Source organism: Erpetoichthys calabaricus, chromosome 10 (genome assembly GCF_900747795.2).
Source record: "Erpetoichthys calabaricus chromosome 10, fErpCal1.3, whole genome shotgun sequence".
Lineage (NCBI taxonomy): Eukaryota > Metazoa > Chordata > Cladistia > Polypteriformes > Polypteridae > Erpetoichthys > Erpetoichthys calabaricus.
The window spans coordinates 102,178,680-102,199,645 of NC_041403.2; positions in this window are offsets into that span (position 1 = coordinate 102,178,680).

Below are 20,966 nucleotides of genomic sequence, written 5' to 3' on the forward strand. Positions count from 1 at the left end.
CCCAGTCTGCACTGAACCCTATATTGGCTTGCAGCTACATACCAAAAGAGAGAAAAGGTTAATTACTTTCATATACAAATTTAAAATGACTTTGAAAACCACCTATGGTAACTTACCCTATTTCAACCTCAGACCCGGATAAATGGCCTAAACGTTTGGAATTATCTGTGTGGCATCTCGTTATCTTAATAATGGATAAGAGGACACGATTTTTGTACTGAATATTTTACATACATACAGTATTTGGATTTCATTCATAAAAGCCATCTACCAAATGAACTACAAAACAATGCTGAAGTAATATTGTTGCCTTATTCCATTACAGAACCCTGAACTGAAACTGCATCATTAAGCATATCAGTATAGGTATGTGCTGAAAAGAAGAGTCTTCAGAAGCATTTCTTTAAAAGACGAGGAACTACTCAGAAATTAGGCAACTTGGCAGTGAGTTTATTATCAGTTACTATTGCTCAGAAATGCCTCAGTTGTTTAAATTTAATTGCCTTACCTGCGACTCTGTGGAATTTCTTCTTGAAAGTGGTTATTTATCTGTCTCATTTTGGTGGTTATTTACTTCTGTGTGTGTATGCAGACACCACTTCACAGTTAGGGACATTTTTCTGATCACTTTACTGATAGGTGTTACATCTCCATTATTGAAGAAAGCTGTCCTTTGATGATTTGCATTGATGTCAGCTCAAATCCATGATGTGTTACACTGGACACATCATGTTTTAGAAGGCTGCTCATATATATATATATTAAAGCCTCGAATGTAAAGTGGTAACATTCATTTAGATTCTTCTCTCTTCTCTGGGCATACCAGAATGTCAATTCAGGATCTGATTCTGTTTCTCTGGACAAAATTTGAGAAAGGAGTTGTGCTTCTATGTCAATTATTCATTCAGAAAGAGACACAACTTTTTAAACATTCTGTTGTTTTTTTCTGCTTCTTAAATAGTGCAGCTGCAATCAACATTACTTACAGAACAATTATGACTATGGATCTATTGATCTGATGTTCTGCTCCTTAATTATTGAAGCTACAAAGCTTTAATCCTTCATGTTAAATTTGCTCTTTTGTTGGTGAGTTTCAAGGAATTGGTTGCCCCAATAACTGAACTGGATTTTGTTAGACCTTTCTTTGTGAAACATGATACTTTCACATTTTAGCTACCTGTGGATAAATATTATATTTTTAGAGGAGACACACTGTTCTTTAAAAAAGGATTGAGATGGCCACATTTTTCATTATAACTATAGTAAGAAGACATAAGTAGTGAATTCTGATTCACAAATCAATCCAATTTATTTTTTGATACAAGGTTTATTTCCCAGAGTTGGTATGTTTCTTGTATTTTTCTACATTTTTATCAATTTTAGCATTATGATGGTGATGCCATTATGTCACCATATTGGCCATTTTTTTAGTACTGCTGTTTTTGTGACTCAGATTATTGGTTCAGTCATGTTGTTTATTAGTAATGACACTTTTTGCTGGTTATTTGACATGTCTTGTTTTTGCAGTGACATCATCAGATATGTACTGTAAAAAATGGAACCGCGGAAGGAGCAGTGTCCTGGTTTTAACCTAAAAAAGCAAACAAATTAAATTGACTTTTGCTTAGTGTTAGTTTACATCTTCACAAGGGCCTCCACACTAGTTGGGCAGCAAGCTGGAATCCTCTTTGGTGCAACTAGCAGATTCACACTTCACTCATTCAGTTATCGGGGGATACATGCTGACTTTGCAGGGGAGCAGGACCTCTAATTGGGAAACTGCCCAAAAAGATACATCCTAAAAAAAACTTTAGAAAAGCCCTTACAAGGAGAAAATATAAGTAAACCTCTGGCTATACAGCACACAGCATACAAAGAACCTTCATAAAAATGAAATGCTTATTTTCAAAAAAATTCTGCAACTCTAAAATGCTCAAAGAGTGAAAAAAGGTAAAATAGATATGCCTAAAGGCAATCCAATAGCAACAAATCCCAATACATAATCCAAGAAGGTGGTCAAAAACAAATAAGTCATGAATGTCAGAATTCCAGAAAGCAATAAATCATAAAAGAAGAGCACTCACCACACCAAAAACAGATGAAATGTACCACAATAGACCAGTGGGTCTCCTCCACCTTTACAGAGTAGTTCAACATGTAGACAAATAGGAAGTCTCACCTTCTGGGGAACTACCCAAAAAGCACAAGGCTCATAACAGAATAAGAATTCATGCATAGAAACATAACTACACATTAATTAAGATTAGACACATTATATAAATTGCTATAATAAACACACAGAAAATATTTGAAATTAAACACATAAACATAAAAAAGGAACTTAAACAGTGAATACAAACATAAAGAAGCAGAAAAATGACAAAGTAAGATGGGAGTTTGAATTTGTATTTTTTAAACTGTAATTTCTATTTTTGCATTTTTGAAATTGATGATTGGCTTTTTTTTTGTGTTGCTGTCTGTATACCTACCTCCTTACTGTCTCCAGACAACAGTTATTGTCCATTTTATTCAAAATAACCCATTTTGGTACTTGTGTGATTTTATTTAATTTTTAACAATAAGTTATTTATAATGAGATTTTAATTGTGTATTAAATTCTGAGTGAGATGCTGTAGGTCATTGACAGGTGCTATGTTTAAAACTAGCACTATAATTTCACATGTTATTTGGCATCATACGTTTGAACAGCCCTGTCCTGTATAACTGTATTAGAAAATGGATGGATGGATTAGGCATCACAATCACCCTTGGAGATTTCCCTATCCATATTCAAGACACTATTCTTTTTTTGAGCAGCACGTCGTATGCAGTTACGAATTTGCTACTTTTTCATCAATTGCTTTTTCTTTTTTTTAATATCATGCTGTTATTATCCCTGGCCACATACATCTTATTCTGGAAGCTAAACCATTGTGCTCAATGGAGCTTGTCAATTACAATTATACTAGCAGAAGATATCTGATATTGTGACAGTCTCAGGGAAACACTTACAGAACGTATGATTAATAAAATAAGTTCATATGTTTTGCATAACAAAGTGCAAACTAGAAGAATATCCAAACTAATTACAGTGATTTCTAACACCAAACAAGAATACACAATGTTTCCTAATGAATAAAAAGGATGTTACTGCAAACAATATTTATTTTTTTCACTACAAGAGAACAGAGCAATTAGTTTTTTAGGCACGACAAATTGTTTGGAATATTACAGACAAAATTAAATAAATAAATATTCAAGGAAAAAAAAATATGGTGAAATGTGACAATAAAAAAGGAAAAGCTTGAAATGGCAGTTTAAATAAATAAATATACCATGGAATAAGTTTTTAATTATTTATTTACTAGGGGGCTCCACCCCCCTGCTCGCTTTGCTCGCCCACCCCTGGGTCTGGTTATCCGGATATACAACTTAAAGAGTTATTTTCATTGGAATTGTAACATACTCTTTTGACTCTATGTTGCATTGCTTCTCCATGATCATAAATATACACCTGACCGAATTGTGATTTCTTTGAAATTAAACTTGTGGTAGCTTTAATTGTTGCGGATCCACAGACTCTCAAAGCATATGGTCCATTATTGTGTAAATCTACGTTTTGAGCATTGAATGATGCAAACGCAAAAAAATTATTGTAGACTCGGATATTTTGCCATTAGTGTTTGTGGATTTCACTTTCATCAAACAACAAATCTTTTAATTCTCGCAGATATGCCTCTTCATTGGGAGGCAACACTACTTTTCTCTGACAGCAACACGAATTAGACGATCTACAAATGTCCAACTTAAACTTTAAAGCCTTACAATATCTACATACTTCTGACATGTCACCCATGTCCATATATTCGATCTCTTTTTGCTGTTCCATTATTTCACAGAGTAATAATTTCCATTTGTTTGTGCTAATGCGATCTTTACTTTCATTTTTTTCATACTTTCAAATTTTACTACTTTCATAATCTGTAACTTGCTCTGCATGTGTATCGCGCCAATGTTTTTTTTGAGCCTTTTGAATTCCACTGCTTTCATAATCTCTAACCTGCTCTGCATGTGTATCACGCCAACGTTTTTGAACGTCTTTATGAAGTCTTTTATTTCTGACCCCGATTGGACCTACTTGGTTTTCAATTCCACTTGGTCCGGGCTGATTATTACTTTCCTTATTTTCAGAATTTGCACATAGCTGCTCTTTCTTCTTTGCTTAGTCGTTGACATTCATCTAGAATGTATAAAATTTTTAAGACCTGGGAGCACATGAAGTGTGTCTGCCAAAAGCATTCCAACAACTGAGAGGTCAGATGTCCATGATCTTGTTTTAAATTGTTTGTAAGTAGGGCGTGATGTGCAAAAGTGACTATCTCACGGGTCTTGCTTCCAAAGGTTGTGAAGTCTAGTCTCGTGGGACATCAAAGTGTCTTTCCAAAAAGATCACGTCTCGAAACAAGATTTTTTTATTATAATAAAGAGATTTGTTTATTAAAAATGTTACATATTTTCCATAGTATTCCTTCAAATGCAGCATGAAATATGGCTTAAACTTGAAACTGCCACTTTCACTCATCACAGCTGAGACAGCGGGCTCTAGCGAGTACTGTTTTTTGATTAGTAAATCATCTGCATAATAGACATGAATATGTGCTTTGATTGGCTTGAAAATCCTGTGGTTCATACACATACTCAAAATTGTGAATGTGCAAGTCAACTACGATGTGCAAGAAAACGTTGCCCGGAACTACTATGCGAAGTGGCTACTTTGATTCTATAAACTCCAAATTCATCGTTAGGAGCCTGAATTAGGAGTGTATGCAGTAAACATGGCATTTGATGGTCAAAAGCTTAATTAAGTCCATTGCACCATCAATTCATCAATAGTGAATTCAGTTTATTTGAAACGTTTCCGGGCGGCACGGTGGCACAGTGGTAGCGCTGCTGCCTCGCAGTTAGGAGACCCGGGTTTGCTTCCCGGGTCCGCCCTGCGTGGAGTTTGCATGTTCTCCCCGTGTCTGCGTGGGTTTCCTCCGGGCGCTCCGGTTTCCTCCCACAGTCCAAAGACATGCAGGTTAGGTGGATTGGTGATTCTAAATTGGCCCTAGTTAGTGTGTGCTTGGTGTGTGGGTGTGTTTGTGTGTGTCCTGTGGTGGGTTGGCACCCTGCCCGGGATTGGTTCCCTGCCTTGTGCCCTGTATTGGCTGGGATTGGCTCCAGCAGACCCCCGTGACCCTGTGTTCGGATTCAGCGGGTTGGAAAATGGATGGATGAAACGTTTCCAATAGTTACTACGACAATCAATTTGAGTTACGATTTCTGTTTTGACAAAAGAAAGATATTTTAATTAGGCTCTGCTCTTGATCAGGTTCGTCTTCTGGTCCCTTTAAAAATAAAACAAAATCTGTCTTCTGTCTAGCGTAGGCATAACAGCTCTGTTTCATATTTATATTTATAAGTATAATTTAGTTTTATTTTAGGCATGCCCTCTAACTATGACTGTTCTGTACTGGTAAATGTCAGTCAAGTTCCCAATAACTCCACAGATGTCACTGTGATTGATAATGTTCATGTTATAAATAAATAAATAGCCATGACCATTTGAAATGTAACAGGCAAATTATGAATCTCAACACTAACCAAATAACTGAAAATGAGTAGTTTTTTCCAAAAAATATTTTCTTAGGACCTCATAACACAAAATTGCATTTTTATATTAAAGAAAATATAACTGGTAATGACTTAAAACTTGTCACTAGATAGAAGCCATTGTCATGTAAGTGTTTTGTAATATTATAAATCACAAGGCCAAATGTGACCTGCTAAGAAAAAAGTGTGTTCCATTTTTAGAATAATAAGGGTGGTAATGCTGGATACTATCCAATCATAAACCAACATTGCCTGTCAGGTTAAATTTGAGACATAACACTACAAATGGAGCAATTTTTAAAGAAATTTCATAAAAGTGTTACATTGATTTTGTTATGTTTATATAAATAATGGTAAAGGAAACAAACATGAGGTGTTTCTGGTATCTCTAAATTGAAAATTTGAAAGAGGTTCTCCTAACATTTAAACAGTCTAGTCTAGGTGAGACCAGGCCATTCAGCCCAACATGCACATATTTAGGACATTGATGAAAGACTGTAAGACATGGTAAACTGTGTTGGACACTGCATTGGTCTATCTTTGTCAAAATACTAATTTCTGATGCTTTACCATTTTATGATTACTCCTCTGTGATCTGGTGTTAGAGGTACTGCACTTACAGGAATAAATATGAGACATTTTAGCCTGAATTAATGCCCTGGAAAAACAAATTTATTTCTCTATATCCTTTCAGACTCCAAATTTCAATTTGTTCCTAAAATTTACCCACCAATGTTTATTTTTTACAGCTTTCTCAGACCACACTGTTGGCTATATTTTTTTTCTTGAATTAGCATGTGAGTATGTTTGAAAGTTCTTTTTATAATCTTCTTGGGAAGGCTGCCTTCCAGCAGTACTGACTCAAAGCTTGTTTCGCTGAATCCTCTGCCAAATCCACAGTATTATTATTTTTAACATATGGCTCTGAGGCTTGATTAAAAACTTTATTAATTAAAGTGTTTAATAGGTTATAGTACAGTATATTGTGTGGACCAACATTTACTACTCAGTTTATACCTAAAAATAATCGACTAAAACAAGAGATAAAAGAAATGACTAGATGATCTATAATGATCTGTTTATCAAGAAGGAAATATCACTGTAATTAAGCTACAGTATATGCTGTTAGTTTTTTAAAATGCATTTCTCCCCGACGAAATCCTGAAACCTTTTTCTAAGTTTTGGCTTCTACATGCATACACAAACATACATGTAAGCACACATTATCTCAGCTAATAAAATCATGTCAGGTAATACATACAGTACCTTGTTCGCAATAATGTGTATTGTAAAAGAAGGGACATGCGCTTATGACCCTCCGAACCCAAAATGACATCAGAGTCCAGAGTTATTGGAGATGGGACATTAATTATTAATTATATAAACATAGGGGAGGGATAAGCAATAGCATGAAAGTACAAAAATAAATAGCAAAAAAGTTACTCTGTACCCTTTAATAGAATTGAGCCTTGTCTGTTGGGCTCACCTACTTTTTGTCATAATTCTTAACTTGTTTTTTGTTGTTTAAAGACTGGCGTGGCAGAACCTTAAATTAGCAGAGTTTGACTGATTCCAATAAAATAAACTTTGCACATTTTTTGTGTTATTATTCCTTTGTTCTTACACTTCTGAAAAATAGCAGTAGCTCATATTAACATCTGCCCTAAGCACTCTCTCTCTGTCACAACTGGCAAATGATTTTTGAATAACTTTATTGGCTCATATACGTTTTCACAGAGTAAAGCAGGATCTCATTTTTTTTTTTAAATCGTAGTTTTCCCATAATAATCACACACACATTACTGTTTTTCTTTGATGGAAATTGATAGGTCTGCACACCTGTTCGTAGCCACACACAAACTGAGACCAAAGCCAGTAGTAGCAGATTATCAAACCATAAGACCAAGAGTTACAGTCTCGGCAAATCACAACAAGCCACCTCTGACAAAAATAAAAAATGTTGACATTTTAAAAGAACGTTTGTACAACTTGATATGCAATCAGTAGCATTTAAATACCATGCAATTATTTTATATTTTAGTAAAGGTAATTTTTATTGATTTAGTGAGTGGTTAGTTTGCGATAGGCTGTAGGCACTAAAAAAGATTTTTCCGACTGACCTCTGGGTATTACAAACACACTGACTTCATTTTCTGACCCTGATTTCCATCACTTTCCTTTTCCACTTTTCCTTATTGATAGCTAAGTGAAACAAGCTGCCCATGCACACAACAAGTCAAATTTCTCTGAATAACCACTTACCATTTAAAACTGTGGATGAATCCTGCAAACCTATGTCCATGTTGTATTGTTTTATAAGTAATGACAATCAATTACAATTTCCTATGGATCTTTGTTGTTAATGTCAGAATAATTTTTAAGGTTTACTTAATATCCTGAAGGCCTTTACTTTTAATGTGTTTATTTTGTTCCTTGACAGTTATCTTGCTTTTATTTAAGATATTACTTGCTTATGTTGGCCGAGAGCTTCCGATCATCTTACTGCTGAAAGGGCAGTCTGGTGGCTTCCTTGTTTTTTTGGTGAGCCCAGAGACAACTGCATCCATCTACCTACCAGAGCTTTTAAACTGTCAAGTATCTTAGGTAAATTAGGAGCTGCTCCTTTTAAAAGTGCAAAAAAGTGAATCACTTGGTCTTGTACTTTCAAACTTCAGCTAGGCTTTAGCAATTGAACAAATGGTCTCACATTTTACTCTTGGATACTCTGGTATAAAGAGGAGCTCATAGAGGACTGGGGATGTCAAGGCACTGTGACTGCAAGCCAACTCCAACTTATTGCAGATGCACCACAGTCCTTGATGGTCGGTAGAAGGATCCTGTGTTTTTGCCAAACAAAGCATTGTAGGAAATGACCAAACAATCCCACTTGAGGCTTTTAGTTTAAAGGGTATTCTTTCAATAGATCTGAGGTTTATTTGTTTACAGCTTTCTAAACTAAACCATACTTCGATTGGATTTTTGAAAAAAACAGGCTTCCTTTCTTCCTTCACGAAAACCATATTTGTTCTTTCTTTTTCTCATGTGTGGAGCATGGCCTGGACACAGACAGGCAGACACTGAAGTTCACCCAACACACGTTTATTCAGCATATTTATAAGTGCCACACATCACCAAAGTTCAGGCGTCACAATGCCTCTCTTTCTTCGGGCCGCCTCCTTTCCTTTCCTCCCGAGCTCCGTCTATCTTCCTCCTGATTCAAGCCATCGAATGGAGGGAGGCGGCCCCTTTTATACACACCTGGACATGCTCCAGGTGCTTCCCGATTAGCTTCTGCTGGCACTCCCCAGTGTGGCGGAAGTACCAGCTGCGCACCCAGAAGCACTCCGGGTGTCCCTGGTCTTCTTCCCCCCAGCACTTCCGGGTGTGGCGGAAGTGCTGAGGGCCAGGGCTCCTCAGGCATTGGGGCACCCCCTGGCGGTGACCACGGGCCCCTATAGGGTTGAGCTTCTAAGCTCTGTTCCCGTGGTCCCCAAAGCCACCAGGGTGGTTGCCCCCACGTGGTCTAGGGGAAGCGTAAGCCCTCCTCTGGTCCTCCTGGGCGTCCAGGCTGGGTACTACCCCCAGCCTCCTGTGACACATGATATGTATTATTTTGACAGAGACCTGTAGAGCCCTAGATATAGATTTTGAGTTCTTTGCAGTTACCTGAGGCATCATTTAGGACAAAACAGACATTGCCCATTCAGCTAGGCTTTTAGTGGTACACAAGGCCCGTTAAGATAGTAGATTTAACACAGATATGGAAATCCAACTTCACCAAACTACCATTTGCATTCTAAAGTAAGTTGCTGAACTGCAGTCTGTACCAGGATCAGCCTGTACCTCATCTGATAACAAAGATTTAAATAAGAGGTAACCTGACATCTTTGCATAGGCCCCTTTCAGAGCAGAAGATACCAAATGGACAACCAAGTCCAAACAAATAGCTATAATTGAATGAGTGATAACTATGATGGACAAAATAACACGCCACGAGCAGGCACTCTCCCAATGCTATGCATTTGAATTGAAGATCTGCCGGTCCCCTGTCACAAAAGCAGACCACAGACATAAAAAGGTTTGGGGAAGCCACCCCGCATATTGTGCCTTGGCTGTAAATGGGTTTAAATTGATGGAGATGATCACAGGTTCGAGTCCAAAATAGAACTGAATGTAATAGGAAAAGATGGTGGCTTTAAAGCCTGGGACTGAAAGTGACATCATTGGAACTGGAAGTGATGTCTTCTGGACTGGAAGTGACATCATCACTGGCACCGGAACCGGGAAGTGATGTATTTCCCTTCTCATCCTTCTTTGAAAATATCCATAATTCCCTGGGGTTGTCATCCATATAATAATTCAAAAGGCGAGAACCCTGTAAAGGCTTGTGGGACTTCCCGATAGGCAAAGAACACGAAGGGGAGGAGCTAATCCCAGTTCCTCCCGTCCTTGATGACCACCTTGTGAAGCATCTGTTTGAGAGTCTGATTAAACCTCTCGACTAGACTGTAAGTTTGAGGATAGATACACCGCAGTCTTTAAGTGCTTTATTTTAGGTAACTTGGTCGTTTCCCTGAACGTCTCCGAGGTAAAAGGTGTCCCTTGATCCGTAAGGACTTCTTTAGGGTTGCTGACTTACGCAAAGACCCCTACAAGTTCCCATGCGATAGCCTTGGAGGTAGTTGAGCGCAAAGGAACAGCCTCTGGATATAGAGTAGAATAATCCATGAGAACTAAGATATACTTAAGTCCTTGGGCAGAGGGCTCTAGGGGTCTTACTATATCGACCCCAATCCTTTCACAGTGGACAGCGATCAAGGGAAGGGGGATGAGAGGAGCTTGGTCCTTCCTAGGAATTTGCCGTAGTTGACACTCCGGACAAGACATACAAAAACAGCAAACCTCCTCATTAATCTCTGGCCAATAAAATCAGAGCTTGATATGGCTCTAATGTTTTCTCAGTGCCCAAATGGCTTCCTAGGAGGTGGGCGTGCGCTAACTCACAGACCTGCCTCCTTGTGGGATTACAGACCTGCCTCCTTGTGGGATTAACAACAACTTTTGCACCTCTCCCTCATGCTCTGCTACGCGATACAACAGATCATTTTCACTCACAAAGTGAGGACACTGTGGCATGGGCTGATGAGTGTGTTGGCCATTGACTAGCACAACTTCATCTTTAGCAAATTTCAGGGAGTCATCGTTCCACTGCTCCCTTTCAAAAGAAGCCGGAGTTTCTTTAAATTGAAACTGTATTTCGGAGAGCGGGTCCAGTCTGACTTCAAGGGATGGGTTTAGCTCCCGGCTCGTTGAGGTACTGGGAGATAATGTTTCTGCCTACGACGGTCCCGGAACCTGCCCATCCCCCTCGCAGTCTTCCATATCTGTCTCTGTCGGCTGATTACACGGCTTGGAGACACCTGGAGAAGGATTATTTCCTTCTATTACTAGGCCTAAGTTATGAGTGGGAGTAGTCAGTACTATACTGCATTTATTATTAGACCAGTCCCACCCCAAGATCACTGAGAAAGGTGGATTCAGTAGGACTGCTACAGGGAACTTTTTAAACGATCCTCCATGACTGATGAAACATTGGGCTGTTTTATAATGCCATATTTTTCTGTGTATACAAGTTATACTGGTCTTCAATTTTACCCATTGTCGCGGTAGTACATATCGGTGATCAACTGATAAAATTGTTGCTGCCAGAATCAAAGAGTGCTTTGACTTTAAATCCATTCACAATTACTACTCCTGTATGTGATATTGTCAAGGGGTTTGTAAGCACACAGAAGCCTCCCCTCTCTCTCCATCCGCACACCTCCTTATTCCCAAGCAGGTTGCGCACCCACGAGTCCGGGGACTTTGGAACAGGCTCTGGCTTGTAAGGCAGATTTGGTGGGACATAATCCCCATAGTGTTTGCTGGAGGACTGTTCTGCTCTCTCAGATTGTGAGGCTGTCCTAGATGTCTGAATGAGATCATCTATGTTTAGAAATTCTCCCCAGACCGGCTGCATGAAATGTTCAGGTAACTGTCTGATTAAGAGAAAGCAGGTGACCTGCTGCACGATCTGGAAGGGGGTCTGTTCAAATGGCCTTAGCCATAATGCCACCTTTTCCCAGAGAGCAAATGCTTGTTCCTGGGTCGGCTGCTCAGGGTCGAATATCCAGGTCTTTATTTTTCTCACCTGCTGGTCTGGGAAAACCCCACATTTAACTAGGGTCTTTGCCTTAGTGGGGGGGACAGCTTTCTCCGAGAGGGCATAAAAAGTCCTTTTTGCTTCCCCCATAGGAACCAGCCCACTCCTGTATGTCTCTCCCATACTCTCCTCTTGTTTCATAGTTAGCCCAGATTTGAACAATAGGAGTGGAGTCAGCACCGGGTCTGTCCGGACCATGGGACAATCCCTCCACTCGGAAACTTTGCCCCAGTACTCTCCCACCTGGTCAGAATTCAAATCCTGTCCCTGTTTCTTCTGGGCTTCCATCCTGCCAACTATGCCACTGTCACAAAAGCAAACCACAGACATAAAAAGGTTTGGGACAGCCACTTGTATATTGTGCATTGGCTGCAAATGGGTTTAAATCGATTGACCATTTTAGACTAGGAGTAGCAGCAGTTGTTCCTTTAAGATCACTGCAGATGATTTTTGTTTTCTTATTGGCATAGTGTTGTCACATTGTTCCAGACTGAACTGTCAAAGGTCCTGTTGTTATATGTTAGCTCTCCCTGATCATCAGCTCAATCAGCTCAACAGGTGTACTCAAATTTAAAATGACAAGGTCAAATCCCTTAAATATTTTTGTCACCTCTGGTTAGAGTTTTCTAATTTTAGGACTTGGTGAGGTCAAGATGCCGTGAATGTAATTACCCTGATCTACATGCTGTCAAATGAACAAACCACACGCCGTGGCGCAACGTTAGGGGCTTCACCTCTAGCACTGACGTCCGAGGTTTGATTCCCGAGAGGGAGTGCAGTGAGTGTGTACGCCTGATGAGCCCAGAATTAGAGCGAAACACGTGTCGTGTACTCTTTGCATTATTTGACAGTAAAACTATTTTCAACCATTCTATGATCTGCTTCTCGCAACTGAAAGAGGGCACTGTGGCGGATGTTAGCCGACTTGCTGACTAACCACAAGCGTTACCTGGTAGGTAACCACCTATACAATCAGATTGTACATACAATCAGATTCAGACACAATATATATATGTGAAAATGGCTTACAAATTAATTCTTATACCATTTATATCACACTGTGTGGAAGGGCATATCAGTAAAATAATGCTGGAATGTTTAATTAATCGGATAATACATTCTCCTAGATATAAATGTTGAGATGAATAATTAGCCACTATATCTGAGTTTCATTTATTTCCATAAATCTTTTTCTTCATGCTGGATTTTCCCAACATTCATTATAAAAGAATGCCAAATTCGATGTACATTTAGAGCTTTAATCCCTGCTTGAGGAAAATTTATTACTGCTGTCAACTGTTAGGTTAAAAATGAATAAGGAGCCAGATTTAGTCAATTCCCTCTCTGTGCTCTGCCATCCAGTTCATGTTCAATAGAAATTGAATGACTCCACAGAATACACAGCCTGATCAAATACAAGTGCCTAGAAATTCACATTTCATTTTGGTCAGATCAAGGAAAGGTGCACATCTTTTGTTTTTATTTTATTTTTTGAGTAAAGAGAAGATGATTGATACACAGTACTTGAATGGACTCCTCATCACCTTTTGGTTTATTTTTAAATTACTTGCTAAACAAAACTGAACAAAAAGAAAACTTATCAGAAAGGTTTTTGATTTTTGCTTTAAAAAATATATGTATATGTTTCAAAAAATACTTTTACAGTCACTGCAGGTGTTAGTAGTCGATACATGTTTGTCTACACAGAACACTTACATTTTTTAGTTTTTTTTTTTTTTGTTCCCCACCACCAAGTATTTCTGGAATTGTTTTGAAAGGATCAATGAAGTGCTGTGCAGGGTACAACTTGGAGAATGGAGAGAAAACTATAAAATGAAAAATGTGGTGTTGAAAATGGCCATGGGGCATACAAGTTCTCTGCCTATGTACATTATATTCACAGTCTTGTTGTGCAAACTGTAATTTGTACAAAGGGTGGGAGGCCATGTTACAGACTGTGGACAGAAAGTGAGTGGGATTCATGCTAATTAGACTGCATTTTTACTTGTGCTTCATCTTTCTAACCTGTTGTAATGCATTTTAGTACATGAGCTGGAAACGTGTACATTTGCTGATTAGTCATATCCACATGGTGAATTTAAATAAGTACAATTTTCATAAAGAAGACGGAATGACATGCTGGCACAATGGTAAATGTGCTGCCTCACAGAGCTAACATACAGAGTTTAACAGCTGCACCACATTGTTCGTTGTGTGGAGTTTTAGCCTTCTCCTTGTATCTGTGAGGATGTTCCTCAGGGTTTTCCCACTCATTATGAAAATCATAGAGGATAGGTTAATTAGGAACTCTACACTGGCCTTTTGGGTGTTGTGCCCTTTAATTTCCTGGGGCCCTGCCCTAACTCTTCTCTGATTGGCTCCACCAACGGCCACCCTAAAATGGATTATGTAGGTTGGACAATGTTATGTTGTGTTAGAAATAAGTACAACATGTCCCAGTTTATTTTGGTAACGGGTGCTATATAACATTTCCACTGTTTTGCTATTCTGCTTTATCTAAATATATAAAAAAAATTGTAATCTGTCTGTTTGTTTATTTGCTAGTCTTGCAAAAATGACTGAACCTGTACTTCCTAAAGCTAGGCAGTTAATTTTGATGAGTATAGCTGGGAGATATGCATAGCCAGAGAACAAGCTAAAGTCACAACCAGAAGTCAATCAGATCTTTCATCTAACCCAAAACACTAAGCATAACCCAAAGCTGAGAGTCAAAGAAAACTGTTTTGCTAACCGGGAATTCAAAATAAAAACAGGTCTTTCAAAAATCACAAGGATTAGATTTTTATCCAGTTTCAGATCCCCACTGGTCGACTTTTATACAGTGCGAAAGACAGAGACACTGTCGTCCCCTTGAACCCTCAGATCAGACGTCAGACACCAGATAAAAATCCAATTATTATTTATTTTATAATAATACTGTGCACCAAGCACCCTTCTCTCCACAATACTCATAAATAATCAATAATCAATCACTAATCAATACAATCCTCCACTCCCAGATGCGTTGCCACCCTTCTACCCAGCTCAGCTCGATGTCTGAGATTTCCCATAGTCCTTTTATAGTCCTTGACCCAGAAGTGTTTCACCCTCTCTGTCCACGTAACTAGGAACACTTCCGGGTCATATAAAAACGCTTCTTCTTCACCCCGGAAACACGTCATTCTTCCTGTCGCTATGACTACGACATATTTCCGGGTTATAGGGCACATAATAGTCTCTGGACCTTCCTGCAGCGTCCCCTGGAGGTTCCCATGGTATCCAGCAGGGCTGTGATGAAAAACTCCACTGTCCATGATGCCCTGCTGGAACTCGGGGCACCTCTATGTTGCAGGCAGGGCTCCACCTGGCGGCTTGGGGGTATTGGCCGGGATGAACGGCCGGCCATATTCCACAACAGTCTATTCAATGATGTCAGAAGTGAACCATTATCATAAGTCTGGAATATGCTGCTAAAGACACAGCTGATGTGAATATCTCAAAATGGAGGCACTCTTGAGAAAACAAAAATGGGTTTGCAGTACAATGATAATAAAATGTCAACTTGTTAAATTATATCTAATGAAAAAGCAATTTAAGAATCAAATTCCTTTTATCCTCAGTCACACCCAGATCATTATATTAAAGTCCATCAAAATGTATAAAGTTTTAAAATCATAATAGGACAGATTTTTATGAAATTTTATATTTGGTCCAACTGAAATATATAGGCCATATGGCATATTTAGGAGAGGGGTTGTAATGGAGAGGGGCAATTGAAAATCCAGAGCTGACATGGAGACTACAGTTTCTATCCTGCAGCAGTAGAGCATTTGGACTGATGAGGAAGACCATTATGACCAGTCAAAGGGGGATCTCATTTAAGACTGCAGGTACAGCATTTTCTTCTAAACTAATTTGAATAACATTTTTTTATTAACTGGATTACTGCCTTTTTTAAAGAATATATAACTTTGCCTCATCATGTGTTGTGCTAATATATGTTTTAATTTGAAAAAGACAGTTTTCCCCCATTTATTTTCATGTAGGTCCAAAATGGGTGTATGATGTTGTCAAACCCTTAAGGAGCAATGTTGCTTTTCTTTAAAATGGTCCAAAAGACCATTTCTTGATGTGATATCCCAAGCAAAATGAAGTTTAGCATCAGTTTTGTGAAACTGTATAAGAAAAGAAAACTCTGCTTTTTTTCCACACCCCTACCTAATATTTTGTGATATTATATTATTATACATAACCAAAGGTGTGAGATTCGAGCAGTCAGAGAACAACCGTGATTGGTTGCTTTGTGTTGGTCAAACATGCAGAAAGAAATTTCATTGTATTGTGTATAGCTATGAAATTAACGGATGACACCACATTTTTTAACAAAGCAAAATTTAACTTTTTTGAAAAGCAAAGGCTTAATAATTTTTTTGAAAAAACAAAGGCGTAGTAATTGCTGTTACTAAGTACAATAGAGATGAGCCATGGTGAAACAGAATGAAACACATTTTTTAGCGCATGCCAAGTTGTTGTTCAAAATATGGTATAAAGAGACAAACGGAGGATGGCATTAGTAACCCTTATTCAATTCCATTTTATGTTGGGGTGCCTGGGCTTTGGTGCAAATACAGTCTGTGATTTGTAGCAATTTTTAGTTAAATTGGAATATCTTTATAACATTATCGAATACCACCACTGGTGTTCTATCCTGTAATAATACAGAGATCTGAAGCAAAGCTGGTGAACCCCAGTCCCACCCGGCCCAAATACTGTTGATGCTTTGATGCTTTCTGTGGTCCATGGATTCAGCAAGCCATCTAGTTTATTAATGTGTGACTAGATACCAATTCATGAAAACACACTACACCAGGAAATACAAAAGAAGTAACATTCAAGGTTCATACCCAGTAAAGAGGTATAGCAATTATGGAGTCCAGTCGAACACAAAAAGAAACTCTTGACTCATAAGTGCAGATAAATTGATAGTGCAGATGACAGGTGAGACAGTTGCATTTCAGTCAGCATTGACAAAAGGGTCAACATTTAAAAAACACATTAGCATTAGCTTTCTCAACATATATCATTATACTAGCCAGGTAGTAACTAATATAATGTCTAGTTTGGCTGAACACTCATTTAGAGTTACACACTGTGCTAATTCTTAATGTATGTCTCACCACAGTTTAGTGTATTGGGCAAAGTAATTCCATAAGATGACTACCGTATACTGTATACTAGCGTTTAAGTTCTACTGCAGACAAATCGGGGCTTAATTTTACCGTATAATTTTCGGTATTTTATAATGTCAGTCATATAAGTCGAATGCAGAAAACTCACGCTATTGGTCCAAGAGATTACGATATGCTAACGCCCACCTGAGAGAGTAACTACAGAGCACACTGCCTTTTTTTCTATGTATTGTGCCTACGTTACCACACGGTAATACCTGAACTATTCTGAAGCGACGTTTGCACTGGTTTGTGTTTTTTGCATCTCACACCTTCATACATCTTTATCGTAAGAGCATCTATGATGGAGCGTTCGATCAGAAGAAAATATGAAGCTGGTTTTAAATTAAAAGTCATTGAAGTGGCGAAAGAAATTGGCAACTGCGCTGCTGCAACAAAATTCAATGTGTCTGAGAAACTGGTGCGAGATTGGTCTTATTTTATGATCGATTTTTCAGGTTTCAATACCCAACTTATACACGTGTATATACGGTATGTGCCATGTTTTACAGTACTGTGACTTAATTTAATAATAAGTGCTTCAAGTATTTTTTATTTTATTCATCCATCCAGAATTATATATTTCAAATCAATATGAAATATATCCATGTTTTAATTAATAAGTTGTGTAAGATTTTCAAATGAAAGATTTGCATCTCCAGTAGTAAACCATGGGTCAGTGGTGTCAGCAGTCATGCATAAAATGTGATCAATAAAAATTGCTTCATGTACATGCTTTAATGGAAAAAGAATTAAGTAACATACAACTAGAAGCTGCTGAGGAGTTTGAACTTACCACTTACTTTTGTGTTAATAGAAAAGAGTGCAGGATTATTTTCAATTCACCACACATTTGCTAACTAATCATATTGTGATCTAGATCACCTTGACGGCGGCATGGTGACGCAGTGGGTAGCGCTACTGCCTCGCAGTTAGGAGACCCGGGTTTGCTTCCCAGGTCCTCCCTGCGTGGAGTTTGCATGTTCTCCCCATGTCTGCGTGGGTTTTCTTCAGGTGCTCTGGTTTCCTCCCACAGTCCAAAGACAGGCAGGCTAGGTGCATTGGCAATTCTAAATTGTCCCTTGGTGTGTGTGTGTGTGTGTGTGCACCCTGTGGTGGGCTGGGATTGGCTCCAGCAGACCCCCGTGACCTTGTAGTCGGGATATAGCAGGTTGGATAATGGATGAATGGCTCACCTTGACAGCATGGGTGTCCTCCTGCTCTGATGTAATAATGCTACTTTTGAGTTTGTCCAGCATTGACCAGATGCTCCCAAGTGAACAGGTGGGCAGTCAGAGGGTAGCAACACAGTTTGTTTCAAAACTGCTTTTATACCTAGAAAGGGTTAGTAAATAATCAACAAAAGCTGGGACATCTGCAAGAATTGTTTGCATCAACGTTTAAAGCTTATTAAACTTCCATTGCTCCAGAAAAGCTGTAAGTTGTTAATCCATTACTTGTTTCCTGAAAAGGGACTTTTGGTATAATTCTGAAAATGACATTTAAATGGCAATTTACTGCTTACCTTTTTTACTATTTCAGGTTATTCACTGGACCAGAACTACATCATTTTCAATAAAAACTGGAAAAATAGGGGTGTTCTAAAACCTTTTCAGGTAGTGTGTACAGTGTAAAAAATAAATTTTGCATGTGTGAAAAAAAATAATAAAAAATAGGTAACTATACGCAAAATAATCATTACTTTAATTAATAAAAATAGGTTTTACCCTTTTATTGATTATTTAATTCTAATTCAATAAAAAAAATTAAGAATGATGTTAACTTATTATTTTTTTAAAATGTAAACATTTTTTTAACTTATTCTAAGTAAAAAAAAACTATACTGTGAATTGAACACATTTAAGTTAAGTTAAATTTAATGACATGGCACTTCCTCTCACATCGAAATGTAATGACACGGCACTTCCTCTCACATCAATTTCTTGGTCTTTACAACAACGCATTCAGCTGTAACGCTTATCCATAATAAGAGCTATTTTACTATGAATGTGTAAGTATAAAGCATATTAATTACGTAATGAATAACTAGCATTTCATTTTGTATAATTACAGACGTAAGCATTTCTTGTTTTCACTAAACCTTTCCCTTCATGTGGGAAACATGGCGGGCAAGGTAGCGTCTTTCTAACAACCTACCTCGTTGGTTTGCTTTAAAAAGTAAGCACATTTCTCGGATAGTTACATATGTTCATGTTTTTTATCGTTTAAAACTTTTATTTTACACAGAAAAAGAAAATGACACTTTGAGATAAGTTTGAGAACGCTATGGCGTTTGTCCTAAACTACGACCTGTAAACAACGTAAAAAGACGTTTGCCTAACCGTCACGGTATTATTTGACCTCTTATTTAATTTGTGTTCTACATAGGTAATGTATTTTATGGTTAATTTTCAATACTGTAATTTATTAGCGATGTTTGATTTCCTACGTCCTATTTTATTTCAGGATTTTCGCTATCGCATACTGAGAAGTAGTGGAAAAGGCGGCCATTCATTTAAGCGGATATGTTGGCGTAAATGCAGGACGTGTTTGAAGAGCGCCATCTGCTTGAGGATTTCACTCTCTACATTTCCTTCCCGTTTAGCACCCATTCCTGGGACATTATTTGATTGAGATATACTTTTTGAAGAAAGTTTAAAAAAAGAAAAGAAAATTTTCATTGACATTTGAATGTCAGTAATTCAGTAAGAATTATCCTCAGACAATTGATTTAATTTTCCTTTGAAAATATAACTCAGTTGTTGTGACTATCTGTGTATGTTCAAATAAATAAAGATATATGGAATTTTAGTATGTATTTGTTATACAGTCATTACTGTCCAGCATTGCATTATTACTCATTTTTTTTGAGTACTGAAATTCAAATAGTAAATTCAAAGAGTAAAATAAACCATTTTTGCCACTACTTATATTTAATCAAACTCATTTATTTTAGGTACATTTGAGTAAAATTAATAAATTAAGTTTACTCAATAGTACAGTATATTAAATCTACTCAAAAATATTGCTTGTAATTTGTTGCCTTATTTTTTTTAAGTACTTTTAACGCGTTATTTTTTACAGTGTATGGTATGCTAGTTTATGTTTCAACATTATGTTTTTGGTTCATGTCACATTTCTTTTTCATCCTTCAATATTTCTAGTTAGCTTATAACATGCTGGGCTCATACATGAAAGTGCACTAAATAAGAATAGTTTGATTTGAATTAGTGAATAGAAAATTTAGAATAGTTACGTGCTCGCCTTCAAAGGCACTTATCTGGGTTTTACAGAGCATTGCCATTATAGATAAGTACAATGAGAGACCCTGACAGCACAGCATAAGACTGCTGCTTTGAGAATGGAGAGATTATCAGATGTTGTGTATTTTATGATGTGTAGATATTAATATCAACAACATGTGAGATTTTAAAATCTTGCACAGAAGCTTTTGTGAGTGATGTCTATGGCTGGTCACAGAAGAGAATGGGACTGTTGTAGCAATTTTAAAATAAAATCTTACTTCTTTCTGTTACCTTTTTGAAAAGGTACTGATCAATTGAGTACCGTAGCTGAGATGCAATAACGATAAGATTCAAGTGGGTACCATCACAATAAATGAGGACAAACATATGTTATACTTCTTCAGATTAAACTCCAGATAAAGGCATAAACAAGTCAAAAAGTCAATAAGAAGTCTAAGCATTCATGTATCCCAATCAAATACAGTATGTTTGTTTAAATCTTATTGAGAATAGAATAAAATCGAGACTTATGAATACTTTGGAATGGAATGCAAAGTGGTGGTATTTGTAGTACCTCTGTAAGTCTAAATGCTAAACTACACCAAAGTACTTTGCTACTTAAAGTGCCAGTATTGT